General features: G+C 36.3%; 1 pseudogene; it reads right to left on the minus strand.

The window, feature by feature from the left end:
* Positions 1-12,753, minus strand: part of LOC141588559 (putative ABC transporter C family member 15) — a 65,789-nt pseudogene extending 53,036 nt beyond the window's left edge.
* Between the last annotated feature and the right edge of the window lie 6,067 nt (positions 12,754-18,820).

Below are 18,820 nucleotides of genomic sequence, written 5' to 3' on the forward strand. Positions count from 1 at the left end.
CCGTAACACTTTTAGACATGAGACCAATGGAATTGGTAATCTATCTCACTGGGTCATCCCTCATAAAAATTTCAACCTTGAATGACGAACGGAGGTCAAATGGCAACTAAATCAAATAGGGGTAAAATATGACGGAATAAAGTTCAGCTCTAGGTTCCTTTCTACTAGGTCACAAGCCCTCATTAACACCCTCCTACTCCTATATCAACCCAATTTGGTCAATAAACTTTCACACAAATGACTAGGCATCTATTTTAAAGTATGTTTATCACAAATTCGATCATTTAATAATAAATAGCATGGTTTCGGGATTCACACAACCGCATATCACTAGACATGATACTACTATCACACAACATCCAACCACATAATCAATATCAATTTGTAATTACTTTTAAGCTTATGATCAAAACCATCCAACATCAAATCCTCATTTCATCCCTTCAACTCTCCATAAAATCAAGGTTACGTCCCGTAACCTCAGTCATCAATGAAAACAATATTCAAACAAAGCAACCAAAACTCCTACGATAAAATAAACAATATTGATTTTAAAGGACCCCACTCTTAATATCTCTCAAGGTAACCGGTTCAAAACTGAAAGGGCCAGAAGTTTGGTGTGAGGGGGCCCCTAACTCATCCCAAGCCTTAAGTGGGCTCCTAACAGTTTCTATCCGGGTTCATTTTATTAGACACATCCTATGTTCATTATTATGTTCATTGGTTAGGCCTGAGGATCGTTTTGCTCTGATACCACTTTATAACACCCCCATTTATCTAGGAGCCTTTAGCTAGACTTTCCCAAATAAATAGGACTGTTACCATCTCGGTTTCCCGAGGTAAATGATACAAATCAAAACAAACCAAAGTACTTTAATAACTTTAACTGAAATAATGGTTTTATTACATTGCCAACCGAATAAATTTAAACCTTATCATTACAATATACTACGCAGCAGAAATTACATAAATAAAATTGTATAAGTCAACTAAGTGATCTAGATATCACTATGGTCCAAATCAAGCTCACGTCCCAATGCTCCCAAGTCAGCGAATCTTTGGTACCTGTCAAATCTGCTCCCCATTATGGTTCATCACAGGTGTTCACGAATACACTGTCAACCACGAGGTTGAGTAGGAAAGTAAACAATGAATAAAGATACAACAACCTGCAAATAGATTCCACAATCACATTTTGTCCACTTCCCAACACGGCACACACCCACTTCTAGACACACAGTCATACTCCACTTCTAGACACACAGTCATACTCCAGGACACACAGTCCAATGGACACACAGTCCCGCCTCAGACACACAGTCTGGATATAATGGACACACAGTCCCGCCTCAGACACACAGTCTGGATACACACAACTCATCCCCCAACTCCAACAACAATCAATAATAATGATAGTCTCAGTAATATAACCAAACCAACATGATATAGAATAATGGCATAAGACAGAAAAACCAGCTGGGCAATAAAATATCGTTGTAACCAGTTAAACTCCTCCTTCACCAATCCTCCACAATATACAATTAATTCATCTTTTAGCAATAACAGAAATAAGACAAGATTGAGTAGTTTCTTACCTTGCAGCAAATATAATCCAATAGCAAATCCAATTAACGCAATCTACTAAAAGTATTCTTCAAGAAACACGTTCCACAAGTCCGTCACCTAAAGATAAATAATATATTTATAACTTAATTATTAATTATCCAATACATTATCATAATTTAATCGATTACAATTTATTTACTTTATATTATTATCTCGTGTAAAATATTACTTAACCAACCCGTCTTAATAAATAAACAATTAAAAACTATTGTAAACCCACTAATCAAACCACGTCATCCGCACACCCCAAACACACCTCCTATACGGTTTTATCCCGTGTACCTCACCCCTTACACTCTCCATACACGACATCACCGACCACCTAGCACCACCACACAGCCTCCACCTCCTAGCCCGCACCACAACGTATCCCGACAACCACTAACCACCAGCCTAGCCGTCCCCTACCACTCACAACCTCACGCCCTAGCAACAACAATCACGAACAAAACCAATTACCGAAAACCCGACATACACAAACACCGTGTAAAGAACCCCTCGCCAACACCATCACAGCCACCATTACCACCTCCGGCCACCACCGTTGATACCACTGTCTCACGGTGACTCCAGTGGTAGTCCCTAACCCCTAGTACAGCCACAAACTCAACCGTGATTCTCGTCCTAACCCAGCCGCGACAATTCCCCTGCTCTCCCCTGTTTGCGCGAAATCCCGGCCACCACCAACGCCAACCACCACCAGCCACCCTAACGACACTCCCACCGTGGTCGACCGAACCTCCAGGAACCAACCCACCCTAACCCAGGTCAAGTCAGTGGCGATTAAAGGTTCGAGTCCCCTAATTACTAACCCGACACACTACCGCATCCACCACCTATTCCACCCCTAATAATCACCCACGGTCAGCCGTCAACGGTCAGAGAAGGGTCGTTTCCAACCACGGTGTTCCAAGGCCCCCCTGTGGTCAAGGTCACGGCTGATAGGTGTTTGCTACGGTAGTCAAACCACTCGGTCAATATGCTAGTTTAATTAGTTTATAAAAATTGTGAGACGATCTTACCTTGTATCGCTAATTGCTCTTCCGTCTTCTAAATCTCCTTCTCTTCTTTTATGAATTATTTTTCAGATTTATTAAGTATTTATTGTCTAGGTTTAGGGAGTATATGGGGATAATTGAGAAACTATTGCCTTTTTAATTATTATTAGGAATTACCAAAATATTATTATATTTATTATTATTATTTTATTATTAAATCCCGCTCTAAATCCCGACTACTACTCATACTAGGCCTAATATAATCAGCCCATATCTATATCATACGGCCCAAGGCCTTATCACAAGCTAAACCCAATTCCCGACTATTTTATTATTTAATTACCGTCTTTCTCGCAACCATTATTAGAAATCTCATTAATTAATTATTTAAGTTACATAAATTATTTTCATTAATTATTATTAAATTACGGGGTATTACAGTCTTCCCTCCTTAAGGCGAACTTCGTCCCGAAGTTCGCCCACAACTACTACAACAACATTTATAAATATAGCAACTGAGTCTCATTCCACTTATCATCATTGCAACATAATTAACTTACTTAATCATTAGCAAACCATATCGTACTCATCAAAATGTATCACAAAATAAACTTAAAACATGAGGTGTCACAAGTAGATTGCTCTTTCTTCTTTGTCAACAGTTTGGGCTAGCATAGCCCCCATTGCTGTATCCGTAACTGTAAGGTACAGTGATAAAGGCAACCCAGATACAGGTGGGCTTAGAACTGGAAGTGATGATAATACTTCTTTGACTTTGTCATAAGAAACTTGGCATTGTTCATCTCAGATTTCATGTTCTCCAACCTTTAGTTTCTTAAAGATCGGCTCGCATATCATTGTCAGTTTCGCGACAAATCGGCTTATATATTGGACTCGGCCCAAGAAACCTTGGATTTGTTTCTCGGTCCCGGGAGGAGGCATTTCTACGATAGCCTTGATCTTGGATGGGTCTACTTCGATGCCACGGTGGCTAACGATGTGGCCCAATCGTTTACCCGAAGTGACTCCAAATGCACACTTCAGTGGATTAAATCTCATGTTGTATTTTCGCAATCTTTCGAAGAACTTTTGAAGTGCTTTAAGATGACCACTTCTTTCTTTGGATTTCACGATCATGTCATCGACATAAACTTCTACTTCTTTGTGCATCATGTCATGTAGCAACGTCGTTGCTGTCCTTTGATATGTTGCCACGACATTGATCAAACCGAAAGGCATCACGGTATAACAATAGGTTCCCCATTGCGTTGTGAACGCGGTTTTGTGCATATATTCCTTGGCCATTTTTATTTGGTTATATCCAGTATACCCATCCATGAAAGATAGAAGAGCGTGATTAGCGGTATTGTCGACCAAAATGTCAATATGAGGAAGTGGGAAATCGTCCACTCGGACTTGCCTTACTTAGATCACGAAAATCCACATAAACTCGGACTTTCCTATCTTTCTTTGGTACTGGAACGATGCTAGCAACCCAATCTGAATATTCCGAGACTTTGATAAACCCGGATTTGAATTGTTTGTCGATTTTTTCCTTTACCTTTAAAGACCACTCGGTACGCATTCTACGTAGCTTCTGTTTCACTGGCTTAAAACCCGGTTTGATCGGGATTTTATGTGCTGCAATTTACCAGTCAATTCCCGGCATGTCCTTGTAGGATCATGAAAATACATATTTGAAAGCCCCAGTAGATTGATAAACCCTTGTCTTTCTTTGTGATCTAATGTAGTTCCTATCTTAAGTTCCTTCGGTTCGACTAAGGTTCCCATATTAATGGTTTAGGTATCTTCGATTACCGAGATTCTTTGGTCGTATTCTTCCAACCCTTTAACCAATTGTGGAGGCGGTTCTACCTCCTCATCATCTTTAATCAATTCGCCTTCGGCCTCATTCTCAATGTCATTACTAAAACAATCATTTTCAAAAATTGAATTGCAATGTAAATAAAACAAGTCATAAGCAAACTGGTTCATTTTATTATTAATTTGAAAATTCGCGAAATGCGATATCATTTGGGCCAACTGATCAGAATTCAGTTGTGGAATAGGGGTATTCGGGACAGGCCCCAAAATACCAGCATGAGAAGGGTAGACTGGGGAGGGGGTGTTTTCAACACTTGACTCCTTAGACTCAGACTTAGGACTCGACTCGGACTCAGACTCGAACTCGGACTTAGACTCGGAACCATTTTCATCATCTGGGTTAAATATCTCGCCTTCTCCAGTTGTTAATTTGAATAAAAGCCCTTTGTTGTCGGTCTATTTAATGGTTTTCCGCCATCCCGAGCTAGTCCTCTGAGGATCTACCTCGGAAATGAGGGTAGATGGATCGAACCTTTCACTTCTAAGGATAATGTTTACCAAACCTTCGTTCGGTATCTCAGTTTTCTTCTCTTCTCCGAAGAGAAGGCCCAAAGCCCTCTTATCAGTGATTGGGGCCGGTTTTATCTTAGCCGGCATCACGGTTAGGATGTCCTCGGGGATGTAGTAATAATCTTGGAATATTTCAATCCCGGGAACTAGTCTCTTATGCTTCCAATCATAAATAGGTTCGGGAAAATCCAAACGAGGGCCGGCGAGAAATCCAAACAAGGCCCGGCTTCGCCGACCCTCGTAAAGTATCCATTTAAAGTAAGAAGATACGGTTCGATTTCGATTTCCCGGTCTTCGATCGGTTTATTACTCTTCTTGAGATAATCTTTCTCGGTGGGTTTATATCCAAGCCCAAATGTCATCCCTTTGTCCATGGGTAGTTTGACTTCAAATTTATTTTCTCTTCGAGGGTATAATGATAAACCAAAGTATTTTCCGGTTTTGAAAACGACCTCGCAAATGTGACTATTTGTATATAGGTCCATATTCTCCAACTCGGGATTGAGCTCGATGGTGTTGGCTACTTCGAACCCACACGGATCGTTGGGGGGATCGTCCCTCACTTCGCAAGTGATATCCCCTCCGGCCATTACAATTGGAGTAGCTTTGTTGGTAATGACCTCACCCTTGAACGAGATTTTGATTTTTCGATGTAATGTTGAAGATACGGCCTATACCGCATGGATGCAAGGTCTACCCAATAGCAAATTGAAAGATGAAACGACATCTATTATAACAACCCGACCCACCACGGTCGTAACACAACTCCAATAAGATGGGTGTGCACCTTTGGGCCCATTACTTGTCCTCACTTAAGCCCAAAAGCACAAGGCCTTGTTACTAAGTGGTGGGTGGAATCCCTTATAAACATATCACAACCTCCTCAATTCCCCGATGTGGGACAACCTTACTCTCAATAACTTGGGGTGTTACAATCTCCCTCACTTAAAGAACACAACGTCCTCGTTGTGCCTCCAACTTGACCGCAGCCAAGCCCAGAATCCTCCCCCGCTAGGTGTGTGACCCGGGTACTCCCGACCACGGGCTCACCACACGGTCGCAGGGTCGCTCTGATACCATTTATAACAACCCGACCCACCACGGTCGTAACACAACTCCAATAAGATGGGTGTGCACCTTTGGGCCCATTACTTGTCCTCACTTAAGCCCAAAAGCACAAGGCCTTGTTACTAAGTGGTGGGTGGAATCCCTTATAAACATATCACAACCTCCTTAATTCCCCGATGTGGGACAACCTTACTCTCAATAACTTGGGGTGTTACATCTATCACCTGACATGTTATTTCTCGTTCCGTGAATCCAAACCGAATCATTATGTTGACTAGTCTGGACACTCGACGTACTGTACCATCGAAAGCCCGAACCGTTTGATGGGTTGGTATGAAGTCATTCTTTTCAAGGCCCAAAATGTGAGTGGTCTTCAAAGAAAGGACATTTACAGCGGACCCGTCATCCACTAAAGTCATCGGAATGTGTTTGTTTCGACATATAATAGCAATATAAAGGGCCAAGTTGTGTTGAGGCCTAAATGGAGGAAGATCCTCATCTGAAAATGTCACGGCATTGGCGAGCCTTGTTTGGACGATGGAAGTAACCATGTTGTCGGGAGTGACATTTGGTGACACGGTCATATTCATAAGAGCTTGAAGTAAAGCTTGTCGGTGTTCAAATGAACTCAACATGAGTTGCCAAATGGATACATCGGCCTTAGTCTTTTGGAGTTGCTTGATTAGGAAAGCCTCGGAGGTCGTCCCTTTACCAAGAACCTCGACCGTTGCAGGCTCTTTATAGGACACTTTTTCAGGGATGTCCTTTGAACTAGAGGCATGGCTTGCCTTCTCGATGCGAAATGGGCGCCCAGATCGAGTCCAATGATTAAACTCATGGGCTTCTTTCCTTACTTGTTGGATTTCTGCTTATGTGCGAGGAATAGTATTACCCTTAGTAAGGTATATATCATCCTCATCATCGGCCCAAATACCGTTAACTTTGTTGGTATTTCCAGAGAGATAAAGAGTACAATCTATAGCAAAATTCCCAATTTGAATTTCATTCTTTGGGCTTGGTAGGTACTTCAAATATACTCCCGATATACACTCCCTTTAGATAACACGAGCGAGTGGACAGAAATGATCAACATTGTCTTCGACAGTGATGAAATTGACATGGTCACCCAATGGGTTAGTGACGTTGTTGGGCTTTGTAGTCGGGATTGAAGTGTTCTGTTCTGAATCATATCTTGGATTTCATGCTTTAGCTTAAAGCAATTCTCGATGTCATGACCCTTTCCTTGATGGTAGGCACACTAAGCATCGAGTTTGTACCATTTCTTTCGTTGTTCAACCGGTATATCGGGGATTGGACCAATGGGCTTTAGCTTTCCTTGGGCCATTAGTCTTTGAATAGCATAAGCATAGGTACACCCAATATTAGTAAATACTCTTGGGCTTTGGCGTTATGGCCTTTTGGACCCATTTTTGAGTGCATTAATGGCTTCCACAAAGTTAGTAGTTGCGAGAGCCTTACCCTTAGAAGATGATCCCGGGTATCCCCTAGGTTTTTCGACTTCAGTGGCTCTAAGATCGTGTTCGACTTTCCTTCCACTTCGGGCCAATTCTTTAAAAGAATTGAAGTTATGGTACTTGAGAGCATCTCGGTAGACGGGTTGTAAATTCTTTATGAACCTATCCACCATTTCAACCTCATCGGGCTTCTTTGCTAGCTTCACACTTTCACCATGCCACCTTGAATAGAACTCGGTGAGACCTTCCTTTTCTTTTTGGTTCATCACCTCTAATGTTCTCATAGAGGTTTGGATTTCTACATTATCAGCATAGTGTCTGCAAATTTCCACTGTGATGTCTTCAAAAGTGGGAAAATTCTTTAGGTCTAAGTTGTAGAACCATGCTTTTGGGTGAGTACCCAAGGATTGAGCAAATATTTTAGAGAGCATTTCATCAGGTACTCCCTTCAAAGCTAGGTAATCCTTGTAGGACTTAACATGATGGACCGGATCCTCAGTACCCTCACTCTTTGGAATATCAGTAAGTGCAAAGTTTGCGGATAGCTGGTCTAGAACTGGAGTATAGGTCCTTGCATTTTCGAAATGGATACTTTTCCCTTGGGCTAATTTCAATCTATCTTCGATAAACTGAAACCGCTTCTCCAAATCGGATTGAGGTGGGACGGATGAGTCGGTGAGCTTGGACTCGATATTCTCTATCCGAGCCATCATACGTTCCATTGTCGCACTAAGCTTGTTGATTGCGTCTTCCATTACTTTAAGTCGGGTATTCGGCGACATTTCTACAAGAAAACTCGCACCAATCAATATTTTGGATAAAACCTGCACACCTTGGACTTGACCCATATAAGAAGACTCGAACTTGAACAAGACTATAGGTTCGACCCCTAGGTTCATTTTGACATGGGTTAGACTTATGGTTGACTTTAAACATCGGTTTGACCCAAACTTGGGATTTTAACGAGATTCGACGGCATAACGACTCGATTTTAGACTGGGCTTGGTATTACCAAACCCGTGACTGGACCGTGTATAGCCCATGGGTTAGATGGAGGGACGCCTATGTGGGCTAGTTGAGGCATTCCTTGTGGTTTGACTTGGACTCATGTGATTTGGACCCAAGATTTTAACTTGTGTGATCCAAATGTGTCATATCCTAGATTCTTTAGGACATGGGGTAGATGACCTTGTATAGTTAAGACACTACCTTAGAATCGACTCAATCTCATGCTTGATTAAGAATCGAGGATTTAAATGGGTTGAATTAATTTGAAAAAAGTTGTATTGAATTTTCAAATCAAAATGGGCATTATAACGGCCTAAAAATGTCCCTTTTATATCGTTTTTGAAATTTGAAATATTGAAAATGCTATTTTCGAAAATTCGGATTAAAAATAGAGTTAAAATATGGGTAAAAATCTTAACTCTATTACTTCACTTAGGAAGTGATCCATTCGAAAGTTCGGGATTGGTAAATAGAGTTAAAATATGGATGAAATCTTAACTCTATTTGGGCATTATTTCGTCTTGGAAAATGGATCTTTTTTCAAAAGATGATGAGTTTAAAGACTAGGGATTGAAATAGGGTATGTAATTTTCGGAAATTTGGGTAAAAAGACGGACCAAAATTTCGAGTTTGACTGATTGAAATTAATTTGAATTTTCGAAAACAGAAGCCTATTCTAGACACGGGATTTTCGAAAATTGGTTTGAAAAACATGACTCGGGATCAAGCAATCACGTACTCAATCACATATTATGGATGTTATGCATGACCTAAACTCTTCTAAGTCTCGGTCGGTCTTCTAAAGTGGGTCTATGTCAATGATTCCGCTTCATTAGGGAAGAGTAGACCCGACATAAGTATTGTACAAAATGGTCGGGAATCAACTTGCTAACTTCCACGAAACCACCTTGGTCTTTAAACCGGACATAGTGGACGTCATCAAGTAACAATGCAATCAATAGACGGGCTTGATGGTCCTCCTAAAGTCTCAATTAGGGTTTATGCATGATAAACAAAAATAAAATATGAACTAGGTAAACCTAATAGCCATTATTTTCTAATTTCAAGCTACAAGTCCCCAGCGGAGTCGCCAAATTGTGGACAAGGGAAATTTACATCCACGCGAGAATATGTGATTTAGAGTCGCCACTAAATTTTTAAATGGAATTTAGAAACCAAGTAGAGATTTAGGTTTGTTTGAGTTTACGTGTTAGGAAGTTTGATTAAATTCTTTAATTAACACCCAACCTCGGCCGTTGCAATAACGGTCTCTACTAATAGAAAACAATGTCTATATTGGTTACGAGTTCATATATGCAATCGTTGTTTTAAAACCCTGGCACGTGACATCAATTCTATGTCGGTTTAATGCAATTAAACTTCGTTGAGTTATTTAGCATGTGAAGTTCATTAACTATTCTAGTAAACAAACAAAAAAGGAGATAGAGAAGAAGGTTTACTTATCTTTAGCATAAGATAGATTAGCAAACATTAGTTGCATAACAATTACAATAACAATTGCAAATCAAACAACAAACGAGTGCAAAAGAACAAACCAAGGAGGGGACGCATAACGAGGTTAGCCGAGACCTATTCGGTCAATTTTGGATTATACAAGACCTATTCTAAGTCAAGTCGGGTTTTATTCATGTGACATGGGGTGAACAATCAAGTTAGATTAAGTTATTTCATAATTAATCTGATTAAACAAACACGCAATCTCGGCTTTAATTATTTCATAACTAAATTAAACTTGTGATTTAATAAAAAAGATTTCATCTTTTATATGTTAACATGCCAAAAATATCAGATCTAAACAAATTCTAAGATAGATCTAATAAAAGAACATAATTAAACAAGTTCTATGCTTAATTGAAATACATGGGATATGTGTAACAAGATTGTCAGAAATCCTTCTAATTCCTAACAGAAAACAAATCCACATGTAATATAAGCCACCCATTGGTATTAACAACAACATATGATATCCCATCCTCCTTCATACATAAATTATATCATAATAATATCGAAATCAACATGCAAACGAGTTAATTAACGATATAAACAATATATGATAATAATTGAAGAAAACGAAATAAAGAAGGAAAAAAGAGAAAGGGATTATTGCACCCTCAACCTACATGTATGGTTGACAAAGTCTTCGTGTTGTAATCGATTTTAGATATTGTCTTGAGGGGCCGCCTTCGACGAGTTTGTTTGCAAAACCGAAATCTTCTTAGAAAATAAAGCTTGATTTTGTTTTTAGCTTTGTGAATTCGTTACTAATCCGATTTTAGATATGAAAGATGTTTTAGAAACCTAAGAGAGTCTAGTTTTCAGATCTGAGATTTAGATCAGGTCGTTTTAGTGTTTGAGGCACGAAATTTCAGGGTTTGTGTCTCGGTGTCTAGTGATTTGGTGAGGGTTTGAACTTTGAATTGTATTAGTTTTCTTTTTGAATGAAGGATGAATGAGGGGTATTTATAGTGAAAGGCTTAATTGAGGAAGGGTTTTGGTGGATTGGACGGTTCACACAAAAAAAAAAAGAGTATTTTCCAATTTTTAAACTCCTTCCAGATTCAGATACATTCTCTTAACAAAAGAAAAGATATCGATTGAATTATGGAAAGTAAGGAAGTCTTACTCTCACACGTTTGGAATAAGCAATGTGAACGTGATTTACGAGCTTATTTTAATGATTTGTAACTTACTAAAAGATAAATTTATCAGGTATGGAAAAGAAACCAACAAATATTTTACCTTAAAAAAAGATTGGATTGAAATTAGGAAAGTGGAATAAAGTCTTTTTGGCAGTTTGTGTGGTCCGAAATTTTGGAGGGTTTTTATGGTTATTTTCTTAGTTGGAAGCTCCTAAAATAATATTAATTAGTCTTATTAATATTATAGATAGGTTTCCTACTAGAATTGGAAGGTTTGGATTGAATTTATGGAAGGAAGAATAACAACTTCTTAGAAGTTATAATTCACGGTTTTGGCAATGAATTAGGAGTAGTATTTGACTGATATTTTTAACTGGATAAGGCTTAGTGGGTAGGCTTGAGGGTCTATTTTGGATAGGTGTTAGTTCGAGCTCGAACTTCGAGGCCCAGGGTAGGTCGATCCGACCGTAAGTGAGCAAAGGTCGAGGCTCGGGCTCGGTTTGGGTAGTTGTGTCGATGGGAGGTATAAGGTAGGCTACAAATGGTAGGTTGGGTTGCGAGCAAGGATATTTGAACACTAGACTCTCTGTATATGAAAATGGGTTAGAAATCTTTCTGAAAATCGGGTCAAAATGAGCTCAAAATCGAGCTGCTTCGAGCTAGAAATCGTAACGAAACTCCAGTTTTTCTAATCAAGATTTAAAATGCAATTTAAAATGATTTTTCAAATCAAAATAAACTAAATGACGAAAAAATAATATTTATTTTATTTTCAATGAAACTAAATATGGGTAAATAAATTCAAATTAAGGTAAAATAAAATGAATTCATTTGAAATGTAAAAACTAATTTAAAATTTCATTTAAATTAATTAAATTCCTCGTCGATGAAGCCCATTCAACATCGAAAATGAGCACGAAATAATGACTATGTCGAACAGTTGTGTACATGTCGTCCTATCATCATCGGGTGTCAGTGAGAATTTCTATAGATGCCAATATCGACAGATACGGGTATCTACACCTAATATCCTAATAGAGATTGAAAAAACTCATAGTTGTCCAATTCTTCATCATATAACATATAACCAAAACCATAGAATATACCCACCATGACACCAAAACCAAAGGCCATGACTTCTTCTATAGACGGACTCCGCCTTCTGAATACACAAGAATTATAGTGGCTAAAACCCATGTCAAAGCAGATGAAATTGAACTGAATGACATACTTTTATTCCACCAAAACAACTCATATAAAGGACAACACAAATATAAAATACACATTGTAATACTGCAACGAGGGGTCGTTATTCTAATGCAAAAATTGGGATTATTTCCACCATAATTGAAATTCTCTGTTATTTTCAATTCTCTTATGCTAATATTATTCTTAATCTTCAATAAATCTACCAAAGGCCATGTAAGAAATAATATACAAAATACTACATTTACTACCTCAATCCCAATCTCCATTGATAACCTCTCTAAAACCCCTTCTACACCAAAACCCATTTGCAGCATTGTGCTTTATCTGCATAAAAAGTCACAAACTCATCAGTTATTGACTGACAAACCAATTGGCAATAAAACGAGTAATCTACTAATGTAACGACATATAAATATAACAAAACCCCATTAAACGTCAAAACTCAAAACTCAAACGTCATTTATCGACTGATAAAAGGAGTAATCCTTTAACGTAGCCTACATACCCATATAGCATAACACAATTTGTTCTATAAGGCGGTCTTATCTGATAAGACTTCTCTATTTGAGGCCCGACCCAATCTGTAATTGTATATTTGACAAGGTAAATGAAACAAAATTACCGATCACTTTCATTTTACAGATTTGGTTCTCTTTCATCTCTTATCTTCACTAATTCATTCTGACAATCTTAATTTTTTTCATTTTTTTTCTTCGCGTACGCTTCTCCATGTCATTTCTCACAACATGTAATTCTCGTATGGGGTCTTTTTTACCCCGTTTTCGTTGCATGATATGCGGCTTGGGTGAAATTAATAGAATGAAGTAAGTAATTTTGTTTCTCTTCACTACATTAGTTAATTTATAGTCCAATTTCGATCAGTATTATTGCATTTCGTGATTTCGATCATTATTATTGCATTTTGTTTCATATTCGTTAGATGTTCTACAAGTCTACAACATTTGTTTTTATACGGTGTATGTCATTCAATTTGTCAACTTTTTCAGATTTATGAATTTTATCCAGTCTAATTTGAGGTCTTAACTAAAGCATTACGGTTTGGGTTTTGTAGTAAAACTTTTAATTTTAAGTAGATAATTTGTGATTAAAACTTAAAAACTCAGGTTTTAAGTTGCATTTTTGTCAAAAGTCGACAAGCTCAAATGGAAGAGTAGTGGCACAAGATATGGGTTTGAAACCTGCATTGGTTTGGGTGATACGCTAATACTTGATTGGTAACTTGGTGTTTGGCAACAACAATGAACGCTTATATAGTCTTAATTATAATTTCTTTTAGAAATATTAGTGTTTAATTCAGCTATTATACATTTAGGTTAGAAATAAGTTATAAGCTTAACTCAAATTTGTGTTAAATACCCTTAATTATTACCTGAAAAGTTCCAAATATCTCAGAGATCTAATTTTGAAATATCGAGTTTAACTTAAAATTATGAGTTTTTAGTTATTAAAAGTTTATGGATTTTAATTTGAGAACTTGACATTTTGATTTAAAAAGTTGTAGTTATAAGTCTTTTTATGTTTTAAGCTGGAAACTTGAGAACTTGACATTTTAGTTTAAAAAGTCGTAGTTATGAGTCTTTTTATGTTTTAAGTTGAAAACTTAAAATTTTAGGAATGAAACTATTGGTTGGCTTAGTTTGATATTCGACCATTAAATATAATGGAAAGTAGAAAACTTAATATTTTGTATTTGAAAAATTGTATTTTATGTAAAAAAAACCCAACTTTTAAATTAAAGAGCTAGACAAATAATTAAAATTCAAATTGTGTAAAGATAAACATATAACGTTAATTATAGATAACTCATCTTTTTATTTGTAAATTATGTGCTTTTAACTTAAGAACTAAACATGTTAATCTAATGTCTAATATTTATAAAGCTAAATTTTTTTTGTTTGTTACAAAAAGCAGGAGTTACCCAAATAAAATAACCGAAATAAAAAAATGACTAGAAAACATAAATAGGGAATAATTGCACAGGGTTGAATATTATAATTTCACTAAATGTATGATAATTAAGAATAAGGAATGCGCTTCTTATTACCTTAGATGTTGTATTAGATATATCTTTGTTATTGTGACATTAACATTTTCAAGATTCACTTGTAATTATTGGACTCGCACATAAAATATTCATAATTAAAATTGGTCTTTAGAAATACATGCTCATCTGATATAAAAAATGGTATTTTACTCAAGATTGTTATTTAATTAAACCACGCATTAATCAATATATATATATATATATATATATATATATATATATATATATATATATATAAAAGAGGCTTTTTTCAGGCAATTCTAGAGACTCCAACTTTATAAAACTACCTAATTAATTTTTATTTAAAATAATATTATATATAATTATCCCAATATTTATGTATAGTTAGTTATCCCCAATATTTGTGCAAATTCTATCTAATATTTGTGCAAATTCTATCTAATAAATTCCACCAATTGTTGGTAATATTCACTGCTTCATCAATAAGAATCAGTCGTAGGGTTAAAAAGGAGGAGACACAATAATAAAGCTTATATATAGTCATTAACTGTCGACAGAACAATAATTAAATGGTGTCTTATACAAGTGCTTCCAATTCCGATTCAATTAATACTAAAGCATAATACACATGTGAAAATAAATCACAATGAAATATTACTATTTGAACTATAACCAATCAAAATCACCATGCAACCCATAACAAATGAATTTACGTATTTATATAATACCCGATTGAAGTTTGGAAATTGTGAGACAGTGGCCTCGAAGAAAGAAGGTAATATTTATAATTGATGGGTGCAAACAAAGAGATGAGGGTCCGAGACGCAATAATATAGTTTATATATACATGTGTGCCATTATTTTGGTACGGAATTCACTTTTCATTGCCTCCACTATTTCACGTATCATAGGTAATGGAACTATTAATTATGAGTTATTTATTTTGTTAATTTATCCAATTATAGTTTAACAAAATATATATAATGTAGGAGTGGTCTTACATTCCTGTCGGAGACTCTTTACCCAGTACAGAGCAAATGAACCTTGCATTTTAGTGAAACAAGCAAGGTGTAGTTTTCATGGAGGTTGAGGTCATTAATTGATTGATAGCCACCCAAAAGGGTAAGTTGATTTGGAAGATGGTTACTTTATCATTAATTTGAGCTTACCATTAATTATGGTTCTTAATCATAACCTTGAGTTTTTAGTTGAGATTGTTTGAATGGTTTTGGTTTGCAGATAATAAGATAAGATAAAGTTAGTTGTGTAGAGATGGTGACGTAGTAGTAAATGAGGAGATTGCAATGACGGCAAACTTAAGCAATGTAATTGAACATAATATGGTTTACCACAATGATAAGATACTCATAAGATTTAAAAGTCATGGAGCCACGCACAAACAATAACCTAATGCCGAATGACGTACTTAAACATTCCACATTTTAAAAGTTATGTCCACAAGTTTTATTTGCTTCCTTTATTGCTTACATATTTAAATGTACCTAATCAGATGAGTTTGAGGTAGCGGTTGTTCACCTTATTCCTTAATTATAAGATCAGAGGTTCAATGCTAATCCATGGAGAAAATTCTTAGTCTGCTGAATACCTCTTTGTGAAAGTACACGCTATGAGGAGATTATACTCTGCTGTCTACGGTAGACATCCCGATTTAAAGAAAAATAATAGTAATGTAAACTTGTTATTGTAGACCATTAGTGTATATATTAAATGGTCAAATATTTGATTAGCAATAAGCAATAATGAGTTTAAGAACTATGTATGTAGTAACTCATTTTAAACATAGAACTTGTGCATCCAGCCACAGGCAGGATACAAGTTAGCTTAATGACAGTTCCATAGCGTAATATAATAAACTGATATCATGCTCAGAGTAGAGTGATAACTCCTATTGTGACTACTTTTCCTATGCAAATGACAATTATTCGCAATCAAATCGCTAAAAAACGAGAAACCCATTGCACAAACCAAGTACCCTGCAAAATTTACTCTAATCCACGTCCTAATTTAGCAAAATTAACACCCCCTTTTGCCCTAATTGATTCAATTGATTAAAGATGGTCTCTCATTAATCTCAATAAAAGACCTCTCTCATAAAGGAAATTATCATTTTATTATCATTTTTTTATAGATTTTTACTTGAACACAATTGGTGTAATATTTTATTGTATTTTTCCATTTATCTAAAAAATAGAACTACATTATTAGATGAAGCTCTTCCCGTTAATTTGACACTTCTACAGTTCTACCATTCTAATACCCCTTAATTAACCAAAAAGTCCAAATAAATTGGTAAACAGCTACGAGTTTTAAGGGTTTGTACATTTATTAATTTGATATGGAGATAAACAACATAGTAAGGTAAACGACTTGCAGTTTTGAGGAGTTTACATTGTATAATGAGGTGATGACAATCGTTGAGCTAAGTATTTGGGTGATAAGCAAAGCATTCAATGAAAGTTTTATTTACTATAACTATATGGTGTTTTACGTATGGATAACTAACTTAATTTACAAATTACTAAATTATATTCCATTAGAAAATTTATCTATAAATTTGAAAAGAGAAAACTTAAAGGATAAAACTTTAAAATAATTTGTAATTATCCCCTTATTCTAACAAATTATAATTCCTATTCCTAGAGTCCTTACATAAACGTACTTCTTAATCTTATATAAAATTAATAAGATAAATTTTTGAAAAGAAAGAAACTTTATTGAAAGGTATTCAAATTAATAAGATAGGAAGATTTATACGGAGTACGTATACCTTATTTGAGTAATTGAAATACAACTTTTACATATCATTCAAAATGATATTAAAAGATCTAAACAATTAGAGGAAGGACAAATTTGAAACCCGTGCAACGCACGGACACAAAATCTAGTATGATAGTATTTGTTCAACTAAATTGATCTGAGAAGCAAACTATAATATTAAGAGAAAACTATTCTAATTACCCAACCAAATTTCCTACCGGCCAACACTCCCAATATTCTAAAAGCCCATAATAATATATTAATATCATCCTAATTACTAATGTGTATAAACCCAATGGAGATCCTCTGTCCTATTTCGTGTCTCATCTTGTGTCCCATCACTTCTGATGATGACACATAACACCTTGTTATTTATTATTGTAATTTTTATCCTTTGAAGTGTGATGTGTCAAGATCTGAAGGTAATGGGACACAATATGGGACATAAAAATGGGGCAGGTGACCTTCACTCGGATGAGGAGGGTTTATACGAGTTAAGATCACCTGTCTCATTTATTTACTTGGGTCGAAGCACGTTAAAGGAAATAAGGAATTGAACTTTAAAAGTCTCATTTCGATATTGTCTTTTTAGTGACAAATTTAGTTAGTGACAGATTGAGTTATACCTCCCACAATATCGAAATGAGACTGTCTTTTTAGTGACAAATTGAGTTATACTTCCCATATTTCTTGATTAGAGTGTTCTTGAAGAGGATCCAAGTTAGCTCGAACTGATCCTTGAAAAGGTGTTGGATCTTGAGGAATGATACTAAGCTTGGATCTCAAATCTTTTAGTCCTATTTTACGAATATCGATCCCATAAATGAGAATATGACCTTGTGTAGGCTCCACCACCCGAAAAAGGGCTTGAATTAGAGTAGACTTTCCACTGCCAGTCCTGCCTACTACTCCGACTTTCATTTTGGCAGGAATAGTGCAGGTGATGCCTTTAAGAACCAAGGGTAGAGAAGGAGCGTATCGTATATGCACGTTTTCAAGTTGAATGCATCCTTTGCTTCGCCAATCGGGTTTTGGCCCGTTATTCTCAATGATTTGTGGAGCTTCACCGGGTAGTCGGTAAAACTCTTGAATCCTATCTACCGATATCATTTTGTTCTCTACATTGCATAAGTTCCTTATAATCCATGCTTGCAAAACATTCATATTTAGACCGTATGTAGCAGCTAATCCAGATAAACCTGAAATCATAAGCGAACAGTCAGGCAACGAGAAAAAAAGTTGTCATAAAATTAAATAAGGCTATAATTGATGAATTGTTTTTAATCAACTATAATAATGTATGGTTATACACACAGACTATTTGTAATTTCTTGAATTTTATTTATGCAACACAATTATATAATGCATGGTAGGGTAATTTGTATTCCCTATTGTAGGCGGTATCACTATTACGAAAACAATGAACGGTAAAACTTACAGAACCAGTAGAGATAGAAGTCGTGGCGTGATAAGAATCACTGCCCTAAAGTTGAATTTAGCCCGCTCGATACACACGGCCTCTTGGCAACCAACCTCCAGGGTTACACGACTTCCGAGCCTAAGGTGTACGACAAAGAC

The sequence above is a fragment of the Silene latifolia genome, chromosome 6 (genome assembly GCF_048544455.1).
Source record: "Silene latifolia isolate original U9 population chromosome 6, ASM4854445v1, whole genome shotgun sequence".
Taxonomy (NCBI): Eukaryota; Viridiplantae; Streptophyta; class Magnoliopsida; order Caryophyllales; family Caryophyllaceae; genus Silene; species Silene latifolia.